Source organism: Pelobates fuscus, chromosome 11, assembly GCF_036172605.1.
Source record: "Pelobates fuscus isolate aPelFus1 chromosome 11, aPelFus1.pri, whole genome shotgun sequence".
NCBI classification, from domain to species: domain Eukaryota; kingdom Metazoa; phylum Chordata; class Amphibia; order Anura; family Pelobatidae; genus Pelobates; species Pelobates fuscus.
In genome coordinates this window covers 66,653,141-66,664,835 of record NC_086327.1, presented here as the reverse complement: position 1 = coordinate 66,664,835, position 11,695 = coordinate 66,653,141, and positions in this window count along the sequence as shown.

Here is an 11,695-nt window from a genome sequence, read left to right as displayed (position 1 = left end):
CTGGAGTCTCTATAGCGTGCTTTTACAAAGAAAAAAAGGTTTTCAGTGTAAGCTTATAGCAGTGAGTGTCCTCAAAGCGGGTGTCAGGCCTCCTTCAGCGTGTGCTCTCCAGACCTCTGCCCGTGTACTTTGCCAGTTGCCACTCATATCTGGTGTCTCTATAGCTTGCTTTTACAAAGAAAAAAAGTTTTTCAGTATAAGATAATAGCATTCAGTGTCCTTAAAGCGGGTGTCAGGCCTCCTTCAGCGTGTGCTCTGCAGACCTCTGCCCGTGTACTTTGCCAGTTGCCACTCATATCTGGTGTCTCTATAGCGTGCTTTTACAAAGAAAAAAGTTTTTCAGTGTAAGCCAATAGCAGTCAGTGTCCTTAAAGCAGGTGTCAGGCCTTCAGCGTGTGCTCTGCAGACCTCTGCCCGTGTACTTTGCAACTCATATCTGGTGTCTCTATAGCGTGCTTTTACAAAGAAAAAAAGGTTTTCAGTGTAAGCTAATAGCAGTCAGTGTCCTCAAAGCGGGTGTCAGGCCTTCTTCAGCGTGTGCTCTGCAGACCTCTGCCCGTGTACTTTGCCACTCATATCTGGAGTCTCTATAGCGTGCTTTTACAAAGAAAAAAAGGTTTTCAGTGTAAGCTTATAGCAGTGAGTGTCCTTAAAGCGGGTGTCAGGCCTCCTTCAGCGTGTGCTCTGCAGACCTCTGCCCGTGTACTTTGCCAGTTGCCACTCATATCTGGTGTCTCTATAGCGTGCTTTTACAAAGAAAAAAGTTTTTCAGTGTAAGCTAATAGCAGTCAGTGTCCTTAAAGCAGGTGTCAGGCCTTCAGCGTGTGCTCTGCAGACCTCTGCCAGTGTACCTTTCTAGTTGCCACTCATATCTGGTGTCTCTATAGCGTGCTTTTACAAAGAAAGAAAGTTTTTCAGTGTAAGCTAATAGCAGTCATTGTCCTTAAAGCGGGTGTCAGGCCTCTTTCAGCGAGTGCTCTGCAGACCTCTGCCCGTGTACTTTGCCAGTTGCCACTCATATCTGGTGTCTCTATAGCTTGCTTTTACAAAGAAAAAAAGTTTTTCAGTGTAAGCTAATAGCAGTCAACATCCTTAAAGCGGGTGTCAGGCCTTCAGCGTGTGCTCTGCAGACCTCTTCCAGTGTAGTTTGCCACTCATATCTGGTGTCTCTATAGCGTGCTTTTACAAAGAAAAAAAGTTTTTCAGTGTAAGATAATAGCAGTCAGTGTCCTTAAAGCGGGTGTCAGGCCTCCTTCAGCGTGTGCTCTGCAGACCTCTGCCCGTGTACTTTGCCAGTTGCCACTCATATCTGGTGTCTCTATAGCGTGCTTTTACAAAGAAAGAAAGTTTTTCAGTGTAAGCTAATAGCAGTCAGTGTCCTTAAAGCGGGTGTCAGGCCTTCAGCGTGTGCTCTGCAGACCTCTGCCCGTGTACTTTGCAACTCATATCTGGTGTCTCTATAGCGTGCTTTTACAAAGAAAAAAAGGTTTTCAGTGTAAGCTAATAGCAGTCAGTGTCCTCAAAGCGGGTGTCAGGCCTTCTTCAGCGTGTGCTCTGCAGACCTCTGCCCGTGTACTTTGCCACTCATATCTGGAGTCTCTATAGCGTGCTTTTACAAAGAAAAAAAGGTTTTCAGTGTAAGCTTATAGCAGTGAGTGTCCTCAAAGCGGGTGTCAGGCCTCCTTCAGCGTGTGCTCTCCAGACCTCTGCCCGTGTACTTTGCCAGTTGCCACTCATATCTGGTGTCTCTATAGCTTGCTTTTACAAAGAAAAAAAGTTTTTCAGTGTAAGATAATAGCAGTGAGTGTCCTTAAAGCGGGTGTCAGGCCTCCTTCAGCGTGTGCTCTGCAGACCTCTGCCCGTGTATTTTGCCAGTTGCCACTCATATCTGGTGTCTCTATAGCGTGCTTTTACAAAGAAAGAAAGTTTTTCAGTGTAAGCTAATAGCAGTCAGTGTCCTTAAAGCGGGTGTCAGGACTTCAGCGTGTGCTCTGCAGACGTCTGCCAGTGTACTTTGCCAGTTGCCACTCATATCTGGTGTCTCTATAGCTTGCTTTTACAAAGAAAAAAAGTTTTTCAGTGTAAGCTAATAGCAGTCAACATCCTTAAAGCGGGTGTCAGGCCTTCAGCGTGTGCTCTGCAGACCTCTTCCAGTGTAGTTTGCCACTCATATCTGGTGTCTCTATAGCGTGCTTTTACAAAGAAAAAAAGTTTTTCAGTGTAAGATAATAGCAGTCAGTGTCCTTAAAGCGGGTGTCAGGCCTCCTTCAGCGTGTGCTCTGCAGACCTCTGCCCGTGTACTTTGCCAGTTGCCACTCATATCTGGTGTCTCTATAGCGTGCTTTTACAAAGAAAGAAAGTTTTTCAGTGTAAGCTAATAGCAGTCAGTGTCCTTAAAGCGGGTGTCAGGCCTTCAGCGTGTGCTCTGCAGACCTCTGCCCGTGTACTTTGCAACTCATATCTGGTGTCTCTATAGCGTGCTTTTACAAAGAAAAAAAGGTTTTCAGTGTAAGCTAATAGCAGTCAGTGTCCTCAAAGCGGGTGTCAGGCCTTCTTCAGCGTGTGCTCTGCAGACCTCTGCCCGTGTACTTTGCCACTCATATCTGGAGTCTCTATAGCGTGCTTTTACAAAGAAAAAAAGGTTTTCAGTGTAAGCTTATAGCAGTGAGTGTCCTCAAAGCGGGTGTCAGGCCTCCTTCAGCGTGTGCTCTCCAGACCTCTGCCCGTGTACTTTGCTAGTTGCCACTCATATCTGGTGTCTCTATAGCTTGCTTTTACAAAGAAAAAAAGTTTTTCAGTGTAAGATAATAGCAGTGAGTGTCCTTAAAGCGGGTGTCAGGCCTCCTTCAGCGTGTGCTCTGCAGACCTCTGCCCGTGTATTTTGCCAGTTGCCATTCATATCTGGTGTCTCTATAGCGTGCTTTTACAAAGAAAGAAAGTTTTTCAGTGTAAGCTAATAGCAGTCAGTGTCCTTAAAGCGGGTGTCAGGCCTTCAGCGTGTGCTCTGCAGACGTCTGCCAGTGTACTTTGCCAGTTGCCACTCATATCTGGTGTCTCTATAGCTTGCTTTTACAAAGAAAAAAAGTTTTTCAGTGTAAGCTAATAGCAGTCAACATCCTTAAAGCGGGTGTCAGGCCTTCAGCGTGTGCTCTGCAGACCTCTTCCAGTGTAGTTTGCCACTCATATCTGGTGTCTCTATAGCGTGCTTTTACAAAGAAAAAAAGTTTTTCAGTGTAAGATAATAGCAGTCAGTGTCCTTAAAGCGGGTGTCAGGCCTCCTTCAGCGTGTGCTCTGCAGACCTCTGCCCGTGTACTTTGCCAGTTGCCACTCATATCTGGTGTCTCTATAGCGTGCTTTTACAAAGAAAGAAAGTTTTTCAGTGTAAGCTAATAGCAGTCAGTGTCCTTAAAGCGGGTGTCAGGCCTTCAGCGTGTGCTCTGCAGACCTCTGCCCGTGTACTTTGCAACTCATATCTGGTGTCTCTATAGCGTGCTTTTACAAAGAAAAAAAGGTTTTCAGTGTAAGCTAATAGCAGTCAGTGTCCTCAAAGCGGGTGTCAGGCCTTCTTCAGCGTGTGCTCTGCAGACCTCTGCCCGTGTACTTTGCCACTCATATCTGGAGTCTCTATAGCGTGCTTTTACAAAGAAAAAAAGGTTTTCAGTGTAAGCTTATAGCAGTGAGTGTCCTCAAAGCGGGTGTCAGGCCTCCTTCAGCGTGTGCTCTCCAGACCTCTGCCCGTGTACTTTGCCAGTTGCCACTCATATCTGGTGTCTCTATAGCTTGCTTTTACAAAGAAAAAAAGTTTTTCAGTGTAAGCTAATAGCAGTCAACATACTTAAAGTGGGTGTCAGGCCTTCAGCGTGTGCTCTGCAGACCTCTGCCAGTGTACTTTGCCACTCATATCTGGTGTCTCTATAGCGTGCTTTTACAAAGAAAAAAAGTTTTTCAGTGTAAGATAATAGCAGTGAGTGTCCTTAAAGCGGGTGTCAGGCCTCCTTCAGCGTGTGCTCTGCAGACCTCTGCCCGTGTATTTTGCCAGTTGCCACTCATATCTGGTGTCTCTATAGCGTGCTTTTACAAAGAAAGAAAGTTTTTCAGTGTAAGCTATTAGCAGTCAGTGTCCTTAAAGCGGGTGTCAGGCCTTCAGCGTGTGCTCTGCAGACGTCTGCCAGTGTACTTTGCCAGTTGCCACTCATATCTGGTGTCTCTATAGCGTGCTTTTACAAAGAAAAAAAGTTTTTCAGTGTAAGCTAATAGCAGTCAGTGTCCTTAAAGCGGGTGTCAGGCCTCTTTCAGCGTGTGCTCTGCAGACCTCTGCCCGTGTACTTTGCCACTCATATCTGGTGTCTCTATAGCGTGCTTTTACAAAGAAAAACAGTTTTTCAGTGTAAGCTAATAGCAGTCAGTGTCCTTAAAGCAGGTGTCAGGCCTTCAGCGTGTGCTCTGCAGACCTCTGCCAGTGTACCTTGCTAGTTGCCACTCATATCTGGTGTCTCTATAGCGTGCTTTTACAAAGAAAGAAAGTTTTTCAGTGTAAGCTAATAGCAGTCAGTGTCCTTAAAGCGGGTGTCAGGCCTCTTTCAGCGAGTGCTCTGCAGACCTCTGCCCGTGTACTTTGCCAGTTGCCACTCATATCTGGTGTCTCTATAGCGTGCTTTTACAAAGAAAAAAGTTTTTTCAGTGTAAGCTAATAGCAGTCAGTGTCCTTAAAGCGGGTGTCAGGCCTTCAGCGTGTGCTCTGCAGACCTCTGCCAGTGTACTTTGCCAGTTGCCACTCATATCTGGTGTCTCTATAGCGTGCTTTTACAAAGAAAAAAAGTTTTTCAGTGTAAGCTAATAGCAGTCAGTGTCCTTAAAGCGGGTGTCAGGCCTCCTTCAGCGTGTGCTCTGCAGACCTCTGCCCGTGTACTTTGCCAGTTGCCACTCATATCTGGTGTCTCTATAGCTTGCTTTTACAAAGAAAAAAGTTTTTCAGTGTAAGCTAATAGCAGTCAATGTCTTTATAGCGGGTGTCAGGCCTTCAGCGTGTGCTCTGCAGACCTCTACCAGTGTACTTTGCCAGTTGCCACTCATATCTGGTGTCTCTATAGCGTGCTTTTACAAAGAAAAAAAGGTTTTCAGTGTAAGCTAATAGCAGTCAGTGTCCTCAAAGCGGGTGTCAGGCCTTCTTCAGCATGTGCTCTGCAGACCTCTGCCCGTGTACTTTGCCACTCGTATCTGGTGTCTCTATAGCGTGCTTTTACAAAGAAAAAAAGTTTTTCAGTGTAAGCTAATAGCAGTCAGTGTCCTTAAAGCGGGTGTCAGGCCTCCTTCAGCGTGTGCTCTGCAGACCTCTGCCCGTGTACATTGCCACTCATATCTGGTGTCTCTATAGCGTGCTTTTACAAAGAAAAAAAGGTTTTCAGTGTAAGCTAATAGCAGTCAGTGTCCTCAAAGCGGGTGTCAGGCCTTCTTCAGCGTGTGCTCTGCAGACCTCTGCCCGTGTACTTTGCCACTCATATCTGGAGTCTCTATAGCGTGCTTTTACAAAGAAAAAAAGGTTTTCAGTGTAAGCTAATAGCAGTGAGTGTCCTCAAAGCGGGTGTCAGGCCTCCTTCAGCGTGTGCTCTGCAGACCTCTGCCCGTGTACTTTGCCAGTTGCCACTCATATCTGGTGTCTCTATAGCTTGCTTTTACAAAGAAAAAAAGTTTTTCAGTGTAAGCTAATAGCAGTCAACATCCTTAAAGCGGGTGTCAGGCCTTCAGCGTGTGCTCTGCAGACCTCTTCCAGTGAACTTTGCCACTCATATCTGGTGTCTCTATAGCGTGCTTTTACAAAGAAAAAAAGTTTTTCAGTGTAAGATAATAGCAGTCAGTGTCCTTAAAGCGGGTGTCAGGCCTCCTTCAGCGTGTGCTCTGCAGACCTCTGCCCGTATACTTTGCCAGTTGCCACTCATATCTGGTGTCTCTATAGCGTGCTTTTACAAAGAAAGAAAGTTTTTCAGTGTAAGCTAATAGCAGTCAGTGTCCTTAAAGCGGGTGTCAGGCCTTCAGCGTGTGCTCTGCAGACCTCTGCCCGTGTACTTTGCAACTCATATCTGGTGTCTCTATAGCGTGCTTTTACAAAGAAAAAAAGGTTTTCAGTGTAAGCTAATAGCAGTCAGTGTCCTCAAAGCGGGTGTCAGGCCTTCTTCAGCGTGTGCTCTGCAGACCTCTGCCCGTGTACTTTGCCACTCATATCTGGTGTCTCTATAGCGTGCTTTTACAAAGAAAAACAGTTTTTCAGTGTAAGCTAATAGCAGTCAGTGTCCTTAAAGCAGGTGTCAGGCCTTCAGCGTGTGCTCTGCAGACCTCTGCCCGTGTACTTTGCAACTCATATCTGGAGTCTCTATAGCGTGCTTTTACAAAGAAAAAAAGGTTTTCAGTGTAAGCTAATAGCAGTGAGTGTACTCAAAGCGGGTGTCAGGCCTCCTTCAGCGTGTGCTCTGCAGACCTCTGCCCGTGTACTTTGCCAGTTGCCACTCATATCTGGTGTCTCTATAGCTTGCTTTTACAAAGAAAAACGTTTTTCAGTGTAAGAGAATAGCAGTCAGTGTCCTTAAAGCGGGTGTAAGGCCTTCAGCGTGTGCTCTGCAGACCTCTGCCAGTGTACTTTCCCACTCATATCTGGTGTCTCTATAGCGTGCTTTTACAAAGAAAAAAAGTTTTTCAGTGTAAGCTAATAGCAGTCAGTGTCCTTAAAGCGGGTGTCAGGCCTCTTTCAGCGTGTGCTCTGCAGACCTCTGCCCGTGTACTTTGCCACTCATATCTGGTGTCTCTATAGCGTGCTTTTACAAAGAAAAACAGTTTTTCAGTGTAAGCTAATAGCAGTCAGTGTCCTTAAAGCAGGTGTCAGGCCTTCAGCTTGTGCTCTGCAGACCTCTGCCAGTGTACCTTGCTAGTTGCCACTCATATCTGGTGTCTCTATAGCGTGCTTTTACAAAGAAAGAAAGTTTTTCAGTGTAAGCTAATAGCAGTCAGTGTCCTTAAAGCGGGTGTCAGGCCTTCAGCGTGTGCTCTGCAGACCTCTGCCAGTGTACTTTGCCAGTTGCCACTCATATCTGGTGTCTCTATAGCGTGCTTTTACAAAGAAAAAAAGTTTTTCAGTGTAAGCTAATAGTAGTCAGTGTCCTTAAAGCGGGTGTCAGGCCTCCTTCAGCGTGTGCTCTGCAGACCTCTGCCCGTGTACTTTGCCAGTTGCCACTCATATCTGGTGTCTCTATAGCTTGCTTTTACAAAGAAAAAAGTTTTTCAGTGTAAGCTAATAGCAGTCAGTGTCTTTAAAGCGGGTGTCAGGCCTTCAGCGTGTGCTCTGCAGACCTCTACCAGTGTACTTTGCCAGTTGCCACTCATATCTGGTGTCTCTATAGCGTGCTTTTACAAAGAAAAAAAGGTTTTCAGTGTAAGCTAATAGCAGTCAGTGTCCTCAAAGCGGGTGTCAGGCCTTCTTCAGCATGTGCTCTGCAGACCTCTGCCCGTGTACTTTGCCACTCGTATCTGGTGCCTATATAGCGTGCTTTTACAAAGAAAAAAAGTTTTTCAGTGTAAGCTAATAGCAGTCAGTGTCCTTAAAGCGGGTGTCAGGCCTCCTTCAGCGTGTGCTCTGCAGACCTCTGCCCGTGTACATTCCCACTCATATCTGGTGTCTCTATAGCGTGCTTTTACAAAGAAAAAAAAGGTTTTCAGTGTAAGCTAATAGCAGTCAGTGTCCTCAAAGCGGGTGTCAGGCCTTCTTCAGCGTGTGCTCTGCAGACCTCTGCCCGTGTACTTTGCCACTCATATCTGGAGTCTCTATAGCGTGCTTTTACAAAGAAAAAAAGGTTTTCAGTGTAAGCTAATAGCAGTGAGTGTCCTCAAAGCGGGTGTCAGGCCTCCTTCAGCGTGTGCTCTGCAGACCTCTGCCCGTGTACTTTGCCAGTTGCCACTCATATCTGGTGTCTCTATAGCTTGCTTTTACAAAGAAAAAAGTTTTTCAGTGTAAGCTAATAGCAGTCAACATCCTTAAAGCGGGTGTCAGGCCTTCAGCGTGTGCTCTGCAGACCTCTTCCAGTGTACTTTGCCACTCATATCTTGTGTCTCTATAGCGTGCTTTTACAAAGAAAAAAAGTTTTTCAGTGTAAGATAATAGCAGTCAGTGTCCTTAAAGCGGGTGTCAGGCCTCCTTCAGCGTGTGCTCTGCAGACCTCTGCCCTTATACTTTGCCAGTTGCCACTCATATCTGGTGTCTCTATAGCGTGCTTTTACAAAGAAAGAAAGTTTTTCAGTGTAAGCTAATAGCAGTCAGTGTCCTTAAAGCGGGTGTCAGGCCTTCAGCGTGTGCTCTGCAGACGCCTGCCCGTGTACTTTGTAACTCATATCTGGTGTCTCTATAGCGTGCTTTTACAAAGAAAAAAAGGTTTTCAGTGTAAGCTAATAGCAGTCAGTGTCCTCAAAGCGGGTGTCAGGCCTTCTTCAGCGTGTGCTCTGCAGACCTCTGCCCGTGTACTTTGCCACTCATATCTGGTGTCTCTATAGCGTGCTTTTACAAAGAAAAACAGTTTTTCAGTGTAAGCTAATAGCAGTCAGTGTCCTTAAAGCAGGTGTCAGGCCTTCAGCGTGTGCTCTGCAGACCTCTGCCCGTGTACTTTGCAACTCATATCTGGAGTCTCTATAGCGTGCTTTTACAAAGAAAAAAAGGTTTTCAGTGTAAGCTAATAGCAGTGAGTGTACTCAAAGCGGGTGTCAGGCCTCCTTCAGCGTGTGCTCTGCAGACCTCTGCCCGTGTACTTTGCCAGTTGCCACTCATATCTGGTGTCTCTATAGCTTGCTTTTACAAAGAAAAAAGTTTTTCAGTGTAAGATAATAGCAGTCAGTGTCCTTAAAGCGGGTGTAAGGCCTTCAGCGTGTGCTCTGCAGAACTCTGCCAGTGTACTTTGCCACTCATATCTGGTGTCTCTATAGCGTGCTTTTACAAAGAAAAAAAGTTTTTCAGTGTAAGCTAATAGCAGTCAGTGTCCTTAAAGCGGGTGTCAGGCCTCTTTCAGCGTGTGCTCTGCAGACCTCTGCCCGTGTACTTTGCCACTCATATCTGGTGTCTCTATAGCGTGCTTTTACAAAGAAAAACAGTTTTTCAGTGTAAGCTAATAGCAGTCAGTGTCCTTAAAGCAGGTGTCAGGCCTTCAGCGTGTGCTCTGCAGACCTCTGCCAGTGTACCTTGCTAGTTGCCACTCATATCTGGTGTCTCTATAGCGTGCTTTTACAAAGAAAGAAAGTTTTTCAGTGTAAGCTAATAGCAGTCAGTGTCCTTAAAGCGGGTGTCAGGCCTCTTTCAGCGAGTGCTCTGCAGACCTCTGCCCGTGTACTTTGCCAGTTGCCACTCATATCTGGAGTCTCTATAGCGTGCTTTTACAAAGAAAAAAGTTTTTTCAGTGTAAGCTAATAGCAGTCAGTGTCCTTAAAGCGGGTGTCAGGCCTTCAGCGTGTGCTCTGCAGACCTCTGCCAGTGTACTTTGCCAGTTGCCACTCATATCTGGTGTCTCTATAGCGTGCTTTTACAAAGAAAAAAAGTTTTTCAGTGTAAGCTAATAGCAGTCAGTGTCCTTAAAGCGGGTGTCAGGCCTCCTTCAGCGTGTGCTCTGCAGACCTCTGCCCGTGTACTTTGCCAGTTGCCACTCATATCTGGTGTCTCTATAGCTTGCTTTTACAAAGAAAAAAGTTTTTCAGTGTAAGCTAATAGCAGTCAGTGTCTTTAAAGCGGGTGTCAGGCCTTCAGCGTGTGCTCTGCAGTCCTCTACCAGTGTACTTTGCCAGTTGCCACTCATATCTGGTGTCTCTATAGCGTGCTTTTACAAAGAAAAAAAGGTTTTCAGTGTAAGCTAATAGCAGTCAGTGTCCTCAAAGCGGGTGTCAGGCCTTCTTCAGCATGTGCTCTGCAGACCTCTGCCCGTGTACTTTGCCACTCGTATCTGGTGTCTCTATAGCGTGCTTTTACAAAGAAAAAAAGTTTTCCAGTGTAAGATAATAGCAGTCAGTGTCCTTAAAGCGGGTGTCAGGCCTCCTTCAGTGTGTGCTCTGCAGACCTCTGCCCGTGTACTTTGCCAGTTGCCACTCATATCTGGTGTCTCTATAGCGTGCTTTTACAAAGAAAAACGTTTTTCAGTGTAAGCTAATAGCAGTCAGTGTCCTTAAAGCGGGTGTCAGGCCTTCAGCGTGTGCTCTGCAAACCTCTGCCAGTGTACTTTGCCAGTTGCCACTCATATCTGGTGTCTCTATAGAGTGCTTTTACAAAGAAAAAAAGTTTTTCAGTGTAAGCTAATAGCAGTCAGTGTCCTTAAAGCGGGTGTCAGGCCTCTTTCAGCGTGTGCTCTGCAGACCTCTGCCCGTGTACTTTGCAACTCATATCTGGAGTCTCTATAGCGTGCTTTTACAAAGAAAAAAAGGTTTTCAGTGTAAGCTAATAGCAGTGAGTGTCCTCAAAGCGGGTGTCAGGCCTCCTTCAGCGTGTGCTCTGCAGACCTCTGCCCGTGTACTTTGCCAGTTGCCACTCATATCTGGTGTCTCTATAGCTTGCTTTTACAAAGAAAAAAAGTTTTTCAGTGTAAGCTAATAGCAGTCAACATCCTTAAAGCGGGTGTCAGGCCTTCAGCGTGTGCTCTGCAGACCTCTTCCAGTGTACTTTGCCACTCATATCTGGTGTCTCTATAGCGTGCTTTTACAAAGAAAAAAAGTTTTTCAGTGTAAGATAATAGCAGTCAGTGTCCTTAAAGCGGGTGTCAGGCCTCCTTCAGCGTGTGCTCTGCAGACCTCTGCCCTTATACTTTGCCAGTTGCCACTCATATCTGGTGTCTCTATAGCGTGCTTTTACAAAGAAAGAAAGTTTTTCAGTGTAAGCTAATAGCAGTCAGTGTCCTTAAAGCGGGTGTCAGGCCTTCAGCGTGTGCTCTGCAGACGCCTGCCCGTGTACTTTGCAACTCATATCTGGTGTCTCTATAGCGTGCTTTTACAAAGAAAAAAAGGTTTTCAGTGTAAGCTAATAGCAGTCAGTGTCCTCAAAGCGGGTGTCAGGCCTTCTTCAGCGTGTGCTCTGCAGACCTCTGCCCGTGTACTTTGCCACTCATATCTGGTGTCTCTATAGCGTGCTTTTACAAAGAAAAACAGTTTTTCAGTGTAAGCTAATAGCAGTCAGTGTCCTTAAAGCAGGTGTCAGGCCTTCAGCGTGTGCTCTGCAGACCTCTGCCCGTGTACTTTGCAACTCATATCTGGAGTCTCTATAGCGTGCTTTTACAAAGAAAAAAAGGTTTTCAGTGTAAGCTAATAGCAGTGAGTGTACTCAAAGCGGGTGTCAGGCCTCCTTCAGCGTGTGCTCTGCAGACCTCTGCCCGTGTACTTTGCCAGTTGCCACTCATATCTGGTGTCTCTATAGCTTGCTTTTACAAAGAAAAAAGTTTTTCAGTGTAAGATAATAGCAGTCAGTGTCCTTAAAGCGGGTGTAAGGCCTTCAGCGTGTGCTCTGCAGACCTCTGCCAGTGTACTTTGCCACTCATATCTGGTGTCTCTATAGCGTGCTTTTACAAAGAAAAAAAGTTTTTCAGTGTAAGCTAATAGCAGTCAGTGTCCTTAAAGCGGGTGTCAGGCCTCTTTCAGCGTGTGCTCTGCAGACATCTGCCCGTGTACTTTGCCACTCATATCTGGTGTCTC